The 21392-nt window shown below is 40.5% G+C and overlaps 1 non-coding gene across 1 annotated transcript; it reads right to left on the bottom strand.

Moving 5' to 3' along the window:
• Window positions 1-6565: 6565 nt before the first annotated feature.
• Window positions 6566-6673, bottom strand: LOC112792962 (small nucleolar RNA R71). Its single transcript, XR_003197678.1, has one exon. It is a non-coding gene; the product is annotated as a small nucleolar RNA R71 (small nucleolar RNA).
• Between the last annotated feature and the right edge of the window lie 14719 nt (window positions 6674-21392).

Here is a 21392-nt window from a genome sequence, read left to right as displayed (position 1 = left end):
AAGAACAACCAAGAGAGATCTTAGACCAAGAAGGAAACAGAATTCCTTCACTTCTCAATCCAAGATTCAAATTTAACAAGGAAAATTAAAAGAGAGAAAGCTATCTACTACTACTACTACTACTACTCCCTAATGGAGCCAGCCTCCCTGATTCAGCTCCTATTGATGCCTTTATATAGGCTTTACAAAATGAAAAATGAAAATGAAATTAAAACAAATTAAAAAAATGAAAATCCTAATTTAATTGATCCATGTGCCTTTGAGTGATGATGTGGGCTTTGCTTGCTTTGGATTTGAGGAGAAATGGGTTTGGTTGGCCTTGATTCAATTTGGAGAGGAATTGAATTTAATTGAAATTTTGGTTGAATTTTGGCCCATGTTGCTCCCAGGAGGCTGCCCTGCCCTTGTGGAGGGCAGAGCAGGAAATGGTGCATGCGGCCCTCGTTGCGTGCGTGCTTGGTGCGTTAGGATGCTACCCTGCCCTTGTGGAGGGCAGGGCAATGTTGTCATGGTGCGGCCTTGCCTTCCTGCTCGTGCCAAATTGTGTGTGCAACAAGTCCCTGGCCGTGTCATGCACTCATGCTTGTGTGCGCCAAGGAGTGTTCCCAAGTTTGAACCTTGGTGAAAGCACTTGAGGAGCAATTTTTCCTTGATTTTCCATAAAGGGAGCACGACATTGCTCTTCTCTCCAAGAGGGCAGAGCAGAAAATTGAGCGCTATTTTGCTTTGGAGTGAGGCTCTAGCTTCGAGCCTTGGTGGAAGCACATTGGTTTATTTTCGCTTATTTTTTACCCTTAAAGATGCCTTTCGTTCCTGCCTCAATTATACGTCAAATATAGATTGCTATATATCGTTGGAAAGCTCTGAATGTCAGCTTTCTAACACAACTGGAAGCACATCAATTGGACGTCTGTAGCTCAAGTTATAGCCCTTTGAAGAAGGCATGGTCATGCTGTGAGCGCCCAGATTTTACCTTAGCGAAAATTCTTGCTTCCAACCTCACTTTGCATCACGATTCTGCCCTGCCCTTGGCAAGAGCAGGGCAGTGTGTGCTGATTGCCTATTCTCCTTTAATTTGGTCATGGGCCACGCTTTTAAAAGCGTGGCCTAAGGCTCCAAAGTGTGCTCCAACTTTAAAGTGTGTCCCAAAGCTCTTTTTTCTCCTTTTTTTGTGCTTCGTTGCTTCTTTTTCTTCTTATTTCCTACAAGATTTATAAAATTAAAAGATCAAGGAAATATACCAATTAAGTATAAGAGCATTCAATATTTAAGCACAAATCATCAATTTCTTGTATGAAAAAGCATAGAAAAATAGGTATATGATGACATGTCATCATAATCCCTGAAAGAGACCTGACGAAGGTCCAGGAAAGAGGATTACAGAAATAAAGGGAATCAACGCAAAGAAATCAGTTGGAAAAACACCAAAAATACCTACAAAAACGAGAAAACAAGTCGGATCCACACAATTACAGAGGACCCAAGCTACAAACGATAAGCACGAGGCAATCCAAAAAGGTCAAACTGCAAGGTCCAACATTCTCAGAAAACAGAAGAAAATATCAAAAACCTTGATATGATCTACAAAGTTTTAAAGCCTCGGAGGCCATCAAAAAAGGATAACGAGCTACTTTTGTTTTTCAAAAGGTTGCCAGACAAAACAACCAGAAAACGTCAGCAAATAAATAAAAAGTTTTAAGAGCCCACAAGTCGGGCCAACTAACATGAGAATCCAGAAAAAGATCAGCAAACATCAGGAGCATCCTTGGCAGTATCAGGACAAGGAGAAGGAGGACGAGTCTGAATAGGCACGGCATCTATAGTTCCATCCTCCCGGTTCAGAACTTGGCAATCCGAATCAGGTGCAACCAGAGGAGCAGAGGTAGTCGATACTTTGGCAGAGGACACAGGAGGAGGATCAGCATCATCATCACCTCGTCATCAGGGACAATCTTGCCATCTCTGACAACATTGTCTAAACTGAAAAGGGTGAGATCGGCCTCGGGAGCAATGACCCGAACTTGCTCCTTCAAGTTCTCGTAAGCAGCAGTCACGCTGCCGACAAGATGACCTTGGAGCTCAGAATAATCCTCCCGAGCACTGTCCAACTCCCCCCTCAGACGCATCACCTCCCAATAAGTTGTAACATAACTATCTTTATGCATCAGGGCTGTGTCCTCGGCCAACCTCAAAGAAGCCGCCAATGAAAGGGAACTCGCCTTCTCATTCTTCTCTAACTTGGTCACCTTTAATTCGAGCTCTTCCTTCAGCCCCTTCATCCGGTCAAACTCTTGCTTTGCCTCCTCCATAAATGCCTTAGTGGCATGAAGAGGGAGACTTTGAGTAGTCCGGTGTATAGCGGCCGCCATAAACGCCATCTGCACGTGATTCCGGGCCATAAATTTCAAATGATGGAGGATGGACACATCGTCCATCGAAAGGGTATAGGGCCCAATTTGTTGATCTATGAACTCGATGGCATTGAAGTCAGGGGCATTAAGGTCGAAGGGCTCAACCGTCTTTTGCTTCTTACTTGGAGGGGTAGCAGATGGAACGGCAGAAACAGGATGAGGATCCACCAAGCGGACCCGAGGTGTCGGAATCGCTTTCTTCACTATGGGGGAACTCGACACTGATGGCTTCTCGCGCACTTGGGAGGACCCCTCCCCAGCCGCCTTGGCGGCAATATTCCTGGCAGCAGTCGCCTTCTGCACCCTCTTAAAAGGTTTCATGGATTCGTTATTCTTCATTGCCTCTGCAAATAAAATAAGAAGTCAAGCTACAAATCGAACAAGTCGGAAATACAACTACAAGTAAACATAAACAGATAGCAAAGAAAACACAATATACCCAGTTCAGTTTGAAGAAGAGAAGGATTGGTTAGAAGTTTCTTTGTATCAAGATGGGGAGGCTGACCCCAGCACTCTTCCAAAACAGTCACAAAGGCCCGCTCAGCCTCATCCAACATGTCCCAAGAAAACCTGGAGACCCTCACATCGTTTTGCCATTCCAGGGGAAAGGCAGGCTCATCATTTTCGTCCAGAAAAAAGGGCCGAGCTCCTTCAACAGCTCGGACCTTGAAAAAGTAGTTTTTAAAATCACGGAATGACTCGTCAAACATGGAAAAGACCTTCTTTCCTTGGGTAGAGCGAAAGGAGACCCAAGCTGCCTTCTTTTTTACCACTCCGGGCTTAGTCAAGACAAACAGATAGAAAAAGAGAGATTGGGAAGCAGGGATACCAAAACTATTGCACAACAATTGAAAAATATTTATAAAACCCCAAGAATTAGGGTGAAGTTGAGAGGGGGCAATATTACAAGACCATAACAGGTCGGTTTCAAATTGAGTAAAAGGAAGGGTAATACCCAGCGGACCAAAGAAAAAGTCATAAACATAAAAGAAAGGGCGACCATCAACAACCCGAGTTGAAAAATAGACTCTCTTGTCAGAAGAAGGAGGGACAAGTTCATAGTTCTTCTCATCACCAGAATTGCTACAGACACTATGAAACTGCCTAAGCTGAGCACAAAACTCAGAATCAGCCAGCGAGACACACAGGAGAACCATGGAGTCCACCCAATCGGCCATACCCGCAGGAACCTGGGAAGGCATATCTACAATGTTATTTCAGGAAGACATGAGGCCAACTAAATCCTACAAAAAGAAAAGAAGAGTGGATTACTTAAAAACATCTCGGACATGGGTCAAAACATCTCAAACGAACGGATTAACCAAAAAGGGAAAAACCCCAAGACTCAAGAGAAGAAGTCTTGGAGCATCCCTTGGAGGCAGTAAACAAGAAGGGTCCTCAAAATCATTTCTACAATCTACATCTCGGCACTCATCAGAATAAAGTCCAGAAAAGAAAGCAAAGGAAGCAAAAAAACGCAAAAAATCCACCCTTCTACAGTTTATCAGGAAAAGCATTGCTCCTACAGTTTGCCAACACTACTGCTACAATTCATCAGAACACCAAAAAGGCCAATGGTAAAACAGCAAAGGCACAAACTTTTCAAAATCAAGCAAAAATCACCATCCAAGGCACAAACAAAAACAGCGGCAACATGCAAAAGAAAAAGATTCAAGCAAACAAAAGATTCGCACCGAAAAAGAGAAAAAACCATAGCATGCAACAAGTCAAACACGATAAAAACAGAAAGATCCAAACTTTCTCCAAAAGGAAGATCAAAAGGAAAACTCCATCGCAAAATCAGAAATAAACGAGGAAACACGAAATGGGACTAACCTGGAGAATAGAAGAAAACCTCGAAGAAAGCTGAAGAGAAGAAGCAACAAAGCCACCCCCTCGAAGTGGAAAGAATGCAAAGACAGACGGAGAAAATGTGGAATCAGCCCTCTTCCGAAAACGCAGTAGCAGAACAGACGTCACAAAGAAGAAACTACAAACTCTGGGCAAGAAACAGAAAATGAGAGAGTAAAGGGAGGAGTTACGGAGAAGAAGTGAAGAAGAGAAACCGTTTTTTGATTGAGAGATTCAAAATAAAAGCCAAGAGAGAATGGGGCAATTAATGCCAATTAAATGCGGATGTTAAAACCGCTTGCGTTCCCAAAAAAGCGCTAATACAAAAAGCGCGCGCTTTTAGAGGAAAATGTTCTACATTCAAAAAAGACTCTACAAAGAAAGGAATCGACAAAATGCTTGAGTTCGACTTCACTGAAGAAAGGACCGAAGTCAAAAGACTCGGCCTCGAAAAAAGAAGACCGAGCTCAAACAGGGGCACAGTTCATACCCTGGATCGAGCTGTCCGATCCGGGATGTTCTACAGACAAAGCGACCAACCTCTTCAGGTCAGGACAACCCGACCTCTTCTCAAAGAGCTCGGACAAGTCACAGGAAAGCCCAAGCAAAGGGCCCAAATATGAGGGACACGTCCCAAAATCCAAGGGCAGCCCAAGCCCATAGAGATAAAGGCGGTTCCCTTAAAGATGGCCTCACTCAAAGATAAGATAAAGATAAGATAAGATAACTAACTTATCTTATCTACAGGAGGCCACATCTCACCATTATAAATACACTGGAGCACCCAGGTATAACTCATACTCTGATTCTACATAAAACCTGTTTAATACCCATGTTAACTTAAGCATCGAAGTCTCTTGCAGGTACCCCCCACCCTCCAGTGACGAAGGATCAGCAGTTCAGCCAGTCCAACAAGTCGGACACAACAGCTCCGACCAGTACAGAAGATCTCGTCCGAGATCGACCTACAGTTTTCAGGTAACCCTCGGAACACTATCTTTTCAAAATCTTTTTCAAAAATCAAATCTTTTTCATTTTTTTATCATTTTCAAAAATTTTTAAAATTTATTTTCAAAATCTTTTTCTTATCTTTATTTCAAAATTTCGAAAACTTTACTAACAATTAATGTGATTGATTCAAAAAATTTGAAGTTTGTTACTTTCTTGTTAAGAAAGGTTCAATCTTTAAATTCTAGAATCATATCTCTTAGTTTCTAGTTAGTCAAGTAATTAATTTTAAATTTTAAGATTCAAATCTTTTTCAACTATATCTTTTCAAATAATATCTTTTTCAAAAAAATTTTAATTTCAAAATATCTTTTCTACCTTCTTATCTTTTCAAAATTGAATTTCAAATCTTTTTCAACTAACTCATTGACTTTTTGTTTGTTTCTTATCTTTTCCAAAACCACCTAACTACTTTTCTCTTTCTAATTTTTGAAAATTCCTCCCTCTTTTTCAAAATTCTCTTAATTAACTAATTGTTTCAAATTTTAATTTTAATTTTATTTCTTCCTTTAATTCTCGAAAATCACTAACTTATTTTTCAAAATTAATTTTCGAAAACTCCTCTCTCTCTTCTTTTTCTATTTATTTATTTATTTACTAACACTTCTCTTCATCTCAAGAATTTGAACCTATCTTCCCCCTTGTGTTTGGATTCTTAACTCTTTTCCTTCTTTTATCCCTTTCTTCTTCTACTAACATAAAGGAATCTCTCTGCTGTGGTAAAGAGGATCCCTATTATTATTTTTTGTTCCCTTCTTTTTCATATGAGCAGGAGCAAGGATAAGAATATTCTTGTTGAAGCAGATCCTGAACCTGAAAGGACTCTGAAGAGAAAACTAAGAGAAGCTAAATTACAACAATTCAGAGACAACCTTACAGAAATTTTCGAAAAGGAAGAGGAGATAGCAGCCGAAAATAATAATGCAAGGAGGATGCTTGGTGATTATACTACACCTACTTCCAAGTTTGACGGAAGAAGCATCTCAATCCCTGCCATTGGAGCAAACAATTTTGAGCTGAAACCTCAACTAGTTGCTCTAATGCAATAGAACTGCAAGTTTCATGGACTTCCATCAAAAGATCCCTATCAGTTTTTAACTGAGTTCTTGCATATCTGTGAGACTGTTAAGACTAATGGAGTGGATCCTGAAGTCTACAGGCTCATGCTTTTCCCTTTTGCTGTAAGAGACAGAGCTAGAACATGGTTGGACTCACAACCTAAAAATAGCCTGGACTCTTGGGATAAGCTGGTCACGGCCTTCTTGGCTAAGTTCTTTCCTCCTCAAAAACTGAGCAAGCTTAGAGCGGATGTTTAGACCTTCAAACAAAAAGATGGTGAATCCCTCTATGAAGCTTGGAAAAGATACAAGCAGATGACCAAAAGGTGTCCTTCTGACATGCTTTCAGAGTGGACCATTCTGGATATATTCTATTATGGTCTATCTGAATTCTCTAAGATGTCAATGGACCATTCTGCAGGTGGATCCATTCACCTAAAGAAAACGCCAGCAGAAGCTTAAGAACTTCTTAACATGGTTGCAAATAATCAATTCATGTACACTTCTGAGAGGAATTCTGTGAATAATGGGACACCTCAGAGGAAGGGAGTTCTTGAGATTGATGCTCTAAATGCCATATTGGCTCAGAACAAAATGTTGTCTCAGTAAGTCAACATGATTTCTCAAAGTCTGAATGGATGGCAAAATGCATCCAACAGTACTAAAGAGACATCTTCTGAAGAAGAAGCTTATGATCCTGAAAACCCTGCAATGGCAGAGGTAAATTACATGGGTGAACCTTATGGAAACACCTATAATTCATCATGGAGAAATCATCCAAATTTTTCATGGAAGGATCAACAAAAGCCTCAATAAGGCTTTAATAATGGTGGAAGAAATAGGCTCAGCAATAACAAACCTTTTCCATCATCTTCTCAACAACAGAAAGAGAATTATGAACAGAGCACCTCTAACTTAGCAAACATAGTCTCTGATCTGTCTAAGGCCACTTTAAGTTTCATGAGTGAAACAAGGTCCTCCATCAGAAATTTGGAGGCACAAGTGGGCCAGCTGAGTAAGAAAATCATTGAAACTCCTCCTAGTACTCTCCCAAGCAATACTGAAGAGAATCCAAAAAGAGAGTGCAAGGCTATTAACATAATCAACATGGCCGAACCTAGAGAGGAAGGGGAGGACGTGAATCCCAATGAGGAAGACCTCATGAGATGTCTCCCAGATAAGAAGGAGTTCCCTATTGAGGACCTAAAGGAATCTGAGGCTCATATAGAGACCGTAGAGATTCCTTTAAACCTCCTTCTTCTATTCATGAGCTCTGAAGACTATTCTTCCTCTGAAGAGGATGAAGATGTAACTGGAGAGCAAGTTGCTCAATATCTAGGAGCCATCATGAAGCTGAATGCCAAGTTGTTTGGTAATGAGACTTGGGAAGGTGAACCTCCCTTGCTCATTAGTGAACTAGATACTTGGGTTCAGCAAACTCTACCTCAAAAGAGACAAGATCATGGTAAATTCTTAATACCATGTACCATGGGCACCATAACCTTTGAGAAGGCTTTGTGTGACCTAAGGTCAGGCATAAATCTTATGCCACTCTCTGTAATAGAGAAGCTGGGGATCATTGAGGTACAGCCTGCCATATTCTCATTAGAGATGGCAGACAGATCACAAAGACAAGCTTATGGATTAGTAGAGGACGTGTTAGTGAAGGTTAAATGCCTCTACATCCCTGCTGATTTCATAATCTTAGACACTAGGAAGGAGGAGGATGAATACATCATCCTTGGAAGACCATTCCTAGCCACAGCAGGAGCTGTGATTGATGTTGACAGAGGAGAGCTAGTCCTTCAATTAAATGGGGACTACCTTGTGTTTAAAGCTCAAGGATCTTCTTCTGCAACCATGGAAAGGAAGCATGCAAAGCCTCTCTCAATACAGAGTTAAACAAAGCCCCCATAATCAAACTCTAAGTTTGGTGTTGGGAGGCCACAACCAAACTCTAAGTTTGGTGTTAAACTCCCACATTCAAACTCTAAGTTTAGTGTTGGGAGTCTACAATATTGACCTGATCACCTGTGAGGCTCCATGAGAGCCCACTGTCAAGCTAGTAACATTAAAGAAGTGCTTATTGGGAGGCAACCCAATTTTTATTTATCTAATTTTATTTTTATTATTCTTTTATGTTTTATTAGGTTCATGATCATGTGGAGTCATAAAACAAATACTAAAATTAAAAATAGAATCAAAAACAGCAGAAGAAACAGCACACCCTGGAGGAAGAGCTTACTGGCATTTAAACGCCAATAAGGAGCATCTGGCTGGCGTTCAACGCCAGAACAGAGCATGGATCTGGCGTTGAATGCCAGAAACATGCAGCAATCTGGCGTTCAAATGCCAGGATTGCACACTGAGGAAAGCTGGCGTTCAACGCCAGAAACATGCTGCAGACTGGCGTTGAACACCCAAAACAAGCATAGAACTGGCGTTTAATGCCAGAAACAAGCATCAATCTAGCGTTAAACGCCAGGATTGCATGCAGAGGGCGTTTTACACGCCTCATTGGTGCAGGAATGTAAATCTTTGACACCTCAGGATCTGTGGACCCCACAGGATCTCCACCTACCTCAACTCACCTTCTCTCTCCTTCACCAATCACCTCAATCTCTCTTCCCCATCACCTCTTCGCCACTCACATCCATCCATCCTTCCCACCCAAACCCACCCTAAATGGCCGAAACACAAACATCTCTCCCTCTCCTCTATATCTTCTTCTTCTATTCTTTCTTCTTTTGCTCGAGGGCGAGCAACATTCTAAGTTTGGTGTAGTAAAAGCATAGCTTTTTGTTTTTCCATAACCATTTATGGCACCTAAGGCCAGAGAAACCTCAAGAAAGAGGAAAGGAAAGGCAATTGCTTCCACCTCTGAGTCATGGGAGATGGAGAGATTCATCTCAAGGGTCTATAGCTCAGTAATAGAGCATTTGACTGCACATTAAGAGAGCCCACTCATGGACCTCATCAAGAAATCTCTGAGATGCCTCAAGGGATAAATTTTCCTCCACACAACTATTGGGAGCAACTAAGGATAGGATCACTATCTAAACTCTGAGTTCCTATAGAAGCCAATCATTCTGAACTTCAAAGGATAAAGTGAGATGCCAAAACTGTTCAGAAGCAAAAAGCTACAAGTCCCGCTCATCTAATTAGAACTAATATTCATTGATATTTTGGGATTTATAGCATATTCACTTCTTTTGATCCTATTTGATTTTCAGTTGCTTGGAAACAAGCAACAATTTAAGTTTGGTGTTGTGATGAGCGGATAATTTATATGCTTTTTGGCATTGTTTTTAGGTAGTTTTTAGTAGGATCTAGCTATTTTTAGGGATGTTTTCATTAGTTTTTATGTAAAATTTATATTTCTGGACTTTACTATGAGTTTGTGTGTTTTTCTATGATTTCAGGTATTTTCTGGCTGAAATTGAGGGACCTGAACAAAACTCTGATAAGGAGGCTGACAAAGGACTGCTGATGCTGTTGGATTTTGACCTCCCTGCACTCGAAATGGATTTTCTGGAGCTATAGAACTTCAAATGGCACGCTCTCAACGGCGTTGGAAAGTAGACATCCAGAGCTTTCCAGCAATATATAATAGTTTATACTTTAATCGAGATTAGATGACGTAAACTGGTGTTCAACGCCAGTTCCATGCTGCATTCTGGAGTCAAACGCCAGAAACACGTCATAAACCAGAATTAAACGCCAAAAACACATTACAACTTGGTGTTTAACTCCAAGAGAAGCCTCTGCACGTGTAAAGCTCAAGCTCAGCCCAAGCACACACCAAGTGGCCCCGGAAGTGGATTTCTGCATCAATTACTTATTTCTGTAAACCCCAGTAACTCGTTTTAGTATAAATAGAACTTTCTACTATTGTACTAGGTGTCTTTGACAGTATAGTCTCTTGACCATTCGGTCTTTTGATCATTCAGGGGGGTTGGCCATTCGGCCATGCCTGGACCTTCATCACTTATGTATTTTCAACGGTGGAGTTTCTACACACCATAGATTAAGAGTGTGGAGCTCTGCTGTACCTCAAGTTTTAATGCAACTACTACTATATTCTTGTTCCAGGATGTCCGTTGCACTTCAACCTGATGGATGTGATGATCCGTGACACTCATCATCATCCATCCTTATGAACGCGTGATTGATAACCACTTCCGTTCTACCTTAGAACGAGCGCATATCTCTTGGATTCCTTGATCAGAATCTTCGTGGTATAAGCTAGAATTATTGGCGGCCATTCTTTAGAATCCGGAAAGTCTAAACCTTGTCTGTTGTATTCCGAGTAGGATTCAGGGATTGAATGACTGTGACGAGCTTCAAACTCACGATTGTTGGGCGTGATGACAAACACAAAAGAATCAATGGATTCTATTCCGACATGATCGAAAACCAACAGATGATTAGCTGTGCTATGACAAGAGCATTTGGACCTTTTTCACTGAGAAGATGGGAAGTAGCCATTGACAACGGTGATGCCCTACATACAGCTTGCCATGGAAAGGAGTATGAAGGATTGAAAGTAAGAAAGCAGTATGTTGCAGCGATTCAACATGGACAAAGCATCTCCATACACTTATCTGAATTTCCACCAATGATTTACATAAGTATTTCTATCTTTGTTTTATGTTTTATTTATTATTACTTTCGAAAACTCCATAATCATTTGAATCAGCCTAACTGAGATCTACAAGATGACCATAGCTTGCTTCATACCAACAATCTCCGTGGGATCGACCCTTACTCACGTAAGGTTTATTACTTGGACGACCCAGTGCACTTGCTGGTTAGTTGTGCGAAGTTGTGATAAAGAGTTGAGATTGCAATTGTGCGTACCATGTTGATGACGCCATTGATGATCACAATTTCGTGCACCAAGTTTTTGGCGCCGTTGCCGGGGATTGTTTGAGTTTGGACAACTGACGGTTCATCTTGTTGCTTAGATTAGGTATTTTTCAAAATTTTTAAGAATGAATTCTAGAGTTTCAAGGTGATGTTCTTATCATCACCAAAGCTGATTGATTCTCATCAATTTAGCTCTTGAATGCAATGTCCTGCTGAAGCTTGGCTAGCCATGTCTAATTTCTTTAGACTGAAGCTTTAGACTAACATTGTATGATTCCTGGAATTCTTATTAAAAATTTTGAATCTCTTTATTTTCTTCTCCATATAATTTTCGAAAAATAAAAAAAAAATTTACAAAATCATAAAAAACCAAAAATATTTTATGTTTCTTGTTGAGTCTAGTGTCTCATTTTAAGTTTGGTGTCTTGCATGCATTGTTTAGTTGATCTTAGTTTCATTTTGATTATTCCTCATTATTAAAAATCCAAAAAAAAATTTTAATTTTTGTCTTTTCAAGTCAATAATACAGAGAATTGAAGATTCAGAACATACAGCAGAGGAATTACACAGAAAAAGATGGGCGTTCAAAATGCCCAGTGAGAAAGGAAAACCGGCATTTAAATGCCAGCTAGGGTGCCTGGCTGGGCGTTTAACGCCCAAAAGGGTAGCATTTTGGGTGTTAAATGCCATAATGGATACCATTCTGGGCATTTAACGCCAGGATGGCACAAGAGGGAAGATTTTATTTTTAATGCAAATTTTTTTCAAGTTTCCATAATTTTTCAAAATCAAATCTTTTTCAAATCATATCTTTTCAATCATATATTTTCAAAATCAATTTCTTTCCATTTTCAAAAATACTTGCTAACAATTAATGATTTGATTCAACATTTCAAGTGTGTTGCCTTTTCAGTTGAGAAAGGTTTAATATTTGAATCATATCTTTTCTTGTTAGCCAAGTCATTAATTTTCAAAATCAAATCTTTTTTTAAATTGTTTTTCAATCATATCTTTTCAATCATATCTCTTTAAAACCATAACTTTTCAATCATATCTTTTTAATCACATCTTTTTCAAAATAGTTTTCAATCATATCTCTTTGATTTCCAATTTCAAAATCTTTTTCAAAATCACTTTATTTCTTTCTCAATCTTAGTTTTTGAAAATCAATTACTATTTTTTTCAAAATTTCTTTTAATTAATTCACTTTAATTTTTGAAAATTTCTTCCCCTCTTCTCACATCCTTCTATTTATGGACTAACACTCCTCCTCAATGCACAATTCGAACTCTATCTTTCTAAGTTTGAATTCTTCTACCTCTTCCTTCTATTTTTCTTTTCCTTTGACACCTCAAGGAATCTCTATACTGTGACATAGAGAATTCCATATTTTCTTGTTCTCTTCTCTTTCATATAAGCAGGAGCAAAGACAAAAGCATTCTTGTTGAGGCTGACCCTGAACCTGAAAGGACCTTGAAGCGAAAGCTAAGAGAAGCTAAAGCACAACTCTCTGTAGAGGACCTAACAGAATTCTTCAAAGAAGAAGACATGGCATCCGAAAACAACATCAATGCCAACAATGCAAGGAAGGTGCTGGGTGACTTTACTGCACCTACTCCCGACTTCTATGGGAGAAGCATCTCTATCCCTGCCATTGGAGCAAACAACTTTGAGCTTAAACCTCAATTAGTTTCTCTAATGCAACAGAATTGCAAGTTCCATGGACTTCCATTAGAAGATCCTCATCAGTTTTTAGCTGAATTCTTGCAAATCTGTGACACTGTCAAGACCAATGGGGTTGACCCTGAGGTCTACAGACTTATGCTATTCCCTTTTGCTGTAAGAGACTGAGCTAGGATATGATTGGACTCACAACCTAAAGAAAGCCTGAACTCTTGGGAAAAGCTAGTCAATGCCTTCTTGGCAAAGTTCTTTCCACCTCAAAATTGAGTAAGCTTAGAGTGGAAGTCCAAACCTTCAGACAGAAGGAAGGTGAATCTCTCTATGAAGCTTGGGAAAGATGCAAACAATTGATCAGAAAGTGTCCTTCTGACATGCTTTCTGAATGGAGCATCATAGGTATCTTCTATGATGGTCTATCTGAACTGTCCAAGATGTCATTGGACAGCTCTGCTAGAGGATCTCTTCATCTGAAGAAGATGCCTGCAGAAGCTCAAGAACTCATTGAAATGGTTGCAAATAACCAATTCATGTACACTTCTGAACGGAATCCTGTGAACAATGGGACGAATCAGAAGAAAGGAGTTATTGAGATTGATACTCTGAATGCCATACTGGCTCAGAACAAAATATTGACTCAGCAAGTCAATATGATTTCTCAAAGTCTGTTTGGAATGCAAGCTGCACCAGGCAGTACTAAGGACGCTTCATCTGAAGAAGAAGCTTATGATCCTGAGAACCCATCAATGGAAGAGGTGAATTACATGGGAGAATCCTATGGAAACACCTATAATCCTTCATGGAGAAATCACCCAAATCTCTCATGGAAGGATCAACAGAGACCTCAACAAGGTTTCAACAACAATAATGGTGGAAGAAACAGGTTTAGCAATGGCAAGCCTTTTCCATCATCTTCTCAGCAACAGACAGAGAATTCTAAGCAGAGCCACTCTGACTTAGCAACCATGGTCTCTGATCTAATCAAAACCACTCAATGTTTTATGACTGAAACAAGGTCCTCCATTAGAAACTTGGAGGCACAAGTGGGTCAGCTGAGTAAGAAAGTTAATGAACTCCCTCCTAGTACTCTTCCAAGCAATACAGAAGAGAATCCAAAAGGAGAGTGCAAGGCCATCAACATGGCCGAATTTGGATAGGAGAAAGAGGCAGTGAGCGCCACTGAGGAAGACCTCAATGGACGTCCACTGGGCTCCAATGAGTTCCCTAATAAGGAACCATGGGAATCTGAGGCTCACACTGAGACCATAGATATTCCATTGGATTTACTTCTGCCATTCATGAGCTCTGATGAGTATTTTTTCTCTGAAGAGGATGAAGATGTCACTGAAGAGCAAGTTGCTAAATACCTTGGAGCAATCATGAAGCTAAATGACAAGTTATTTGGTAATGAGACTTGGGAGGATGAACCCCCTTTGCTCACCAAATAATTGGATAACTTGACTAGGTAGAAATTATCTCAAAAAAGACAGGACCCTGAGAAGTTCTCAATACCTTGTACAGTAGGCACCATGACCTTCAAGAAGGCTCTGTGTGACCTAGGGTCAAGCATAAACCTCATGCCTCTCTCTATAATGGAGAAGCTAGGGATCTTTGAGGTGCAAGCTGCAAGAATCTCACTAGAGATGGCAGACAATTCAAGAAAATAAGCTTATGGACTTGTAGAGGATGTTCTGGTAAAGGTTGAAGACCATTACATCCCTGTTGATTTCATAGTCCTAGAGACTGGGAAGTGCATGGATGAATCCATCATCCTTGGCAGACCCTTCCTAGCCACAGCAAAGGCTGTGATTGATGTTGACAGAGGAGAATTGATCATTCAAGTGAATGAAGAATCCCTTGTGTTTAAGGCTCAAGGATATCCCTCTGTAACCATGGAGAGGAAGCATGAAGAGTTTCTCTCAAAACAGAGTCAAACAGAGCCCCCACAATTAAACTCTAAGTTTGGTGTTGGGAGGCCACAACCAACTTCTAAGTTTGGTGTTGAACCCCCACATTCAAACTCTAAGTTTGGTGTTGGGAGGTTCCAACATTGCTCTGAGTATCTGTGAGGCTCCATAAGGGCCCACTGTCAAGCTAGTGACATTAAAGAAGCGCTTGTTGGGAGGCAACCCAATGTTATATTTATCTATTTTTCTTTTGCTATTTTATGTCTTTTATAGGTTGATGATCATGGGAAGTCACAAAATCAATTGAAAAAGCAAAAACAGAATGAAAAATAGAAAGAAAAATAGCACACCCTGGAGAAAAACATGCTGGCGTTTAAACGCCAGTAAGGGCAGCAAATGGGCATTTAACGCCCAGTCTGGCACCATTCTGGGCGTTTAACGCCAGAAAGGGGCACCAGACTGGCGTTAAACGCCAGGAAGGGGCAAGAAGCTGGCGTTAAATGCCAGAAATGGGCACCAGCCCGGCATTTAACGCCAGAATTGGCAGAAGGAGCATTTTTGCTCGCCACTTGGTGTAGGGATGAATTTTCCTTAACACCTCAGGATCTGTGGACCCCACAGGATCCCCACCTACCCCACCACTCTCTCTCTTCTTCACCCATTCACCAATCACCTCAACACCTCTTCCCCAAAAAAACCCCTCACCTATCAAATCCCACTATTCTCTTCACCACTCACATCCATCCTTCATAAAACCCCACCTACCTCACTATTCAAATTCAAACCACTTTCCCTCTCAAACCCACCCATAATGGCCGAACCATACAACCCCTCTCCACTCCTATATAAACCCATCTTCACTCCTTCATTTTCACACAACCTAAACACTACTTCTCCCCCTTGGCCGAACCACAAAGCAACCTCCATCTCCTCTATTTCTTCTTCTTCTACTCTCTTCTTTCTTTTTTTGCTCGAGGACGAGCAAACCTTCTAAGTTTGGTGTGGTAAAAGCATTGCTTTTTGTTTTTCCATAACCATTTATGGCATCTAAGGCCGGAGAAACCTCTAGAAAGGGGAAAGCAAAAGCTTCCACCTCCGAGTCATGGGAGATGGAGAGATTCATCTCAAGGGTGCATCAAGACCACTTCTATGAAGTTGTGGCCATGAAGAAGGTGATCCCCGAGGTCCCTTTCAAACTCAAAAAGAGTGAATATCCGGAGATCCGACATGAGATCCGAAGAAGAAGTTGGGAAGTTCTTACCAACCCCATTCAACAAGTCGGAATCTTAATGGTTCAAGAGTTCTATGCCAATGCATGGATCACCAAGAACCATGATCAAAGTGTGAACCCGGACCCAAAGAATTGGCTTACAATGGTTCGGGGAAAATGCTTAGATTTTAGTCCGGAAAATGTAAGGTTGGCATTTAACTTGCCCATGATGCAAGGAGATGAACACCCCTACACTAGAAGGGTCAACTTTGATCAAAGGTTGGACCAAGTCCTCATAGACATTTGTGAAGAGGGCGCTCAATGGAAGATAGATTCAAGAGGGAAGCTGGTTCAACTGAGAAGGCATGACCTCAAGCCATTGACTAGGAGATGGTTGGAGTTTACCCAATGCTCAATCATTCCCACTAGCAACCGGTCCGAAGGTACTATAGACCGGGCTATCATGATTCATATCATCATGATTGGAGAGGAAGTAGAAGTTCATGAGGTTATATCCCAAGAACTTTATAAGGTGGCGGACAAGTCCTCTACCTTGGCAAGGTTAGCCTTCCCTCATCTCATTTGTCACCTCTGTTATTCAGTCGGAATTGACATAGAGGGAGACATCCTCATTGATGAAGACAAGCCCATCACTAAGAAGAGGATGGAGCAAACAATAGATCCCACTCATCATGAAATCCCTGAGATGCCTCAAGGGATGCACTTTCCTCCACAAAACTATTGGGAGCAAATCAACACCTCCCTAGGAGAATTGAGTTCCAACATGGGACAACTAAGGGTGGAGCACCAAGAACATTCCATTCCCCTCCATGGAAATTAGAGAAGATCAAAGAATCATGAGAGAGGAGCAACAAAGGCAAGGAAGAGACATTGAGGAGCTCAAGCACTCCATAAGATCTTCAAGAGGAAGAACAAGCCGCCATCACTAAGGTGGACCCGTTCTTTAACTTCCTTGTTCTTTATTTTCCTATTTTTCGAATTTTCATGCTTATGTTTATCTATGTTTCTGTCTTATGATCATTAGTGTCTTAGTGTCTATGCCTTAAAGTTATGAATGTCCTATGAATCCATCACCTTTCTTAAATAAAAAAATGTTCTTAATTGAAAAAGAGAAGAATTGCATGAATTTTGAATTTTATAGCAGATTAATTATTTTGATGTGGTGGCTGGTGCACGAAATTGCAATCACACTTTTGCAACTCCGCACAACTAACCAGCAAGTGCACTGGGTCGTCCAAGTAATACCTTGCGTGAGCAAGGATCGATCCCACGGAGATTGTCGGCCTGAAGCAAGCTATGGTTATCTTGTAAATCTTAGTCAGGATATCATAAATTATCAGAATTGATTGTGAAAAACAAAAGAACATGAAATGATTACTTGTTTTGCAGTAATGGAGAAGAGGTTGAGGTTTTGGAGATGCTCCATCTTCTGAATCTCTGCTTTCCTACTGTCTTCTTCATCAAACACGCAAGGCTCCTTCCATGGCAAGCTGTATGTAGGGTTTCACCGTTGTCAATGGCTACCTCCCATCCTCTCAGTGAAAATGTTCCTATGCTCTGTCACAGCATGGCTAATCATCTGTCGGTTCTCGATCAGGCCGGAATAGAATCCAGTGATTCTTTTGCGTCTGTCACTAACGCCCCGCCTTCAGGAGTTTGAAGCTCGTCACAGTCATTCAATCATTGAATCCTACTCAGAATACCACAGACAAGGTTTAGACCTTCCGGATTCTCTTGAATGCCGCCATCAGTTCTAGCTTATACCACGAAGATTCCGATTAAAGAATCCAAGAGATAACTACTTAATCTAAGGTAGAACGGAGGTGGTTGTCAGGCACGCGTTCATAGTTGAGAATGATGATGATTGTCACGGATCATCACATTCATCCGGGTTAAGAACAAGTATTATCTTAGAATGGAAGCAAGCATGATTGAATGAGAAACAGTAGTAATTGCATTAATCCATCAAGACACAGCAGAGCTCCTCACCCCCAACCATGGGGTTTAGAGACTCATGCCGTGGAAAATACACAAAGAAAACGTGTAAAGTGTCATCAGGTACTGATACAATGTTAAAAGCTCCTATTAATAGTAAACTAGTAGCCTAGGGTATACAAAAATGAGTAAATGACGTAAAAATCCACTTCTGGGTCCACTTGGTGTGTGTTTGGGCTGAACAATGAAGCATTTTCGTGTAGAGACCTTTTCTGGAGTTAAACGCCAGCTTTTATGCCAGTTTGGGCGTTTAACTCCAAGTTTTATGCCAGTTCCAGCGTTAAACGCTGGAATTTCTGAGGCTGATTTGCCACGCCGGTTTGGGCCATCAAATCTTGGGCAAAGTATAGACTATCATATATTTCTGGAAAGCCCAGGATGTCTACTTTCCAACGCCGTTGAGAGCGCGCCAATTGGGCTTCTGTAGCTCCAGAAAATCCACTTCGAGTGCAGGGAGGTCAGAATCCAACAGCATCTGCAGTCCATTTCAGTCTCTGAATCAGATTTTTGCTCAGGACCCTCAATTTCAGCCAGAAAATACCTGAAATCACAGAAAAACACACAAACTCATAGTAAAGTCCAGAAAAGTGAATTTTAACTAAAAACTAATAAAAATATATTAAAAACTAACTAAAATATACTAAAAACATACTAAAAACAATGCCAAAAAGCGTACAAATTATCCGCTCATCACAACACCAAACTTAAATTGTTGCTTGTCCCCAAGCAACTGAAAATCAAAATAGGATAAAAAGAAGAGAATATACTATAGACTCCAAAATATCAAGGAAACTTAGCCCTAATTAGATGAGCGGGACTAGTAGCTTTTTGTCTCCGAACAGTTTTGGCATCTCACTCTATCCCTTGAAGTTCAGAATGATTGGCATCTATAAGAACTCAGAACTCAGATAGTGTTATTGATTCTCTTAGTTGAGTATAATGATTCTTGAACATAGCTAGTGTATGAGTCTTGGCTGTGGCCCAAAGCACTCTGTCTTCCAGTATTACCACCAGATACATACATGCCACAGATACATAATTGGGTGAACCTTTTCAGATTGTGACTCAGCTTTGCTAAAGTCCTCAATTAGAGGTGTCCAGGGTTCTTAAGCACACTCTTGTTGCCTTGGATCACAACTTTATTTCTTTCTTTTTCTTTTTCTTTTCTCTTTTTTTTTCGAAATTTTTTTTTGTATCCACTGCTTTTTCTTGCTTCAAGAATCAATCTAATGATTTTTAGATCCTCAATAACAGTTCTCTTTTTCCTCATTCTTTCAAGAGCCAACAATTTTAACATTCTCAAAACAACAAATTCAAAAGACATATGCACTGTTCAAGCATTCATTCAGAAAACAAAAAGTATTGTCACCACATCAAACTAATTCAACTAGTTTCAAGGATAAATTTCGAAATCCTGTACTTCTTGTTCTTTTGTGATTAAAGCATTTTTCATTTAAGAGAGGTGATGGATTCATAGGACATTCATAGCTTTAAGGCATAAAGTTTCAATTTTATTAATTATGAATTAAGAACAAGACTCAAAGATAGATATAAGATGAGACTAAAAATAAAAAAATAGAAAACAAAACAAAAGAAAAAAAACGCAAAAAAAATAGGCTCCTAATGATAGAGGTTTTCACAGAGTTAGGACTCAATAACCTTGATTTTGAGAAGTGGATGCTCCCTCAACTTGAGAGGAGAGCTTTTGGCGTTTCAACTCTTGGAGTTCACGCCCCTGCTTCTCTTGTTCCTTCAGCAATTTGCAGAGCATGCAGTTCTGATTCTGCTGTTCTTCCTTCAGATGCTCCATAGTCTCTTTCAACTTGGTGATAGATGCTTCTAGGCTGGTCCAGTAGTCAATTCTTGGGAATTCAGGGAGGAATTCCTGCGCCCTCCTCTTGATAGAGTTGTCTTGCATTTGTCCTTCCATTGACTTCTTGGTGATTGGGTGTTCAATGGGTATGAACTCATCTACTCCCATCTTCACCCCAGCCTCTTTACAGAGCAAGGAGATCAAGCTTGGGTAAGCCAATTTGGCTTCAGTGGAATTCTTATTTGCAATTGTGTAGATCTCACAAGCAATCACATGATGGACCTCCACTTCTTTTCCAAGCATAATGCAATGAATCATCACTGCTCTCTTGATGGTGACCTCAGAACGGTTGCTAGTGGGCAATATGGAACGCCCAATAAAGTCTAGCCAACCTCTTGCAATTGGTTTGAGGTCTCCCCTCTTGAGTTGGTTTGGGACACCCTTTGAATTGGTTATCCACTTAGTTCCAGGGAGGCATATGTCCTCTAGAACTTGATCCAACCCTTTATCTGCTCTCACCATCCTCCTATTAAAGGATTCAGGATCATCTTGCAGTTGAGGTAGTTTGAAGATTTCTCTTATTTTGTCCAGATGGAAGTACATAACTTTCCCTCTGACCATGGTTCTGTAGGTATGGTAAGCAGTTCCAGTCATTCTCTGCTTATCTGTTAGCCACAGATTAGAGTAGAATTCCTGAACCATGTTCCTTCCAACCTTTATTTCAGGATTGGTTAGAACTTCCCATCCTCTGTTTCGAATTTGCTCTTGGATCCCCGGATATTCATCTTCTTTCAGATCAAATTTAACTTCCGGGATCACTGACCTCAGACCCATTATTTTGTGATAATGGTCTTCATGTTCTTTGGTTAAGAACTTCTCTTGATTCCAAAGATTCTTTGGATTATTCTCTTTCTTTCCTCTTAAATTGGTTTGTTTTCCCTTAGGAGCCATGATCTTGATGAATCTTGGCTTAGTGATCACGGAAAAGCACACCAAACTTAGAGGTTTGCTTGTCCTCAAGCAAAAGAAAGGAAAGAAGAGAGAGAGAGGAAGAGGAAATTTGAATGGTGTGGTGGAAAGAGGGAGCCAAACGTGTATTTATAAGGTGGGGAGGGAAATTTTCGAAAAAAAAGAGAAATTTGAAAGGAGATTTGAGAAGATATGGAAAGAAATTGAGAAAAGGGTGAATTTTTTTGAACAAAATTTGGGAATGATTTTGAGAGATTTGAAGAGTGATTTTAGATTTTTGAAAATTTGAAAGTGAATGATGAGAGATTGAAATGTATTTTTGTAGAAAAATATGGGTAAGAAAAGGAAAGTTTGAAAAAAAATTTGATTTGAAAACAAAATTGTGGTCCCCCCACCTTTCTGGCGTTAAACGCCCAGAATGGCACCCATTCTAGCGTTTAACGCCCATTTGATGCCCCTTTTGGGCGTTTAACGCCCAACCAGGTGCCCTGGCTGGCGTTAAATGCCAGAATTCCTTTATCACTGGGCGTTTTTCTGAACGCCCAGGATGCTGCACACCTGGCGTTAAACGCCCAGAATGGTGCCCATTCTGGCGTTTAA

Source organism: Arachis hypogaea, chromosome 3 (genome assembly GCF_003086295.3).
Source record: "Arachis hypogaea cultivar Tifrunner chromosome 3, arahy.Tifrunner.gnm2.J5K5, whole genome shotgun sequence".
In the NCBI taxonomy this organism is placed as follows: Eukaryota; Viridiplantae; Streptophyta; class Magnoliopsida; order Fabales; family Fabaceae; genus Arachis; species Arachis hypogaea.
The sequence above is the reverse complement of the archived record's forward strand: the minus strand, read 5'-3'. Positions and strand labels throughout refer to the sequence as shown.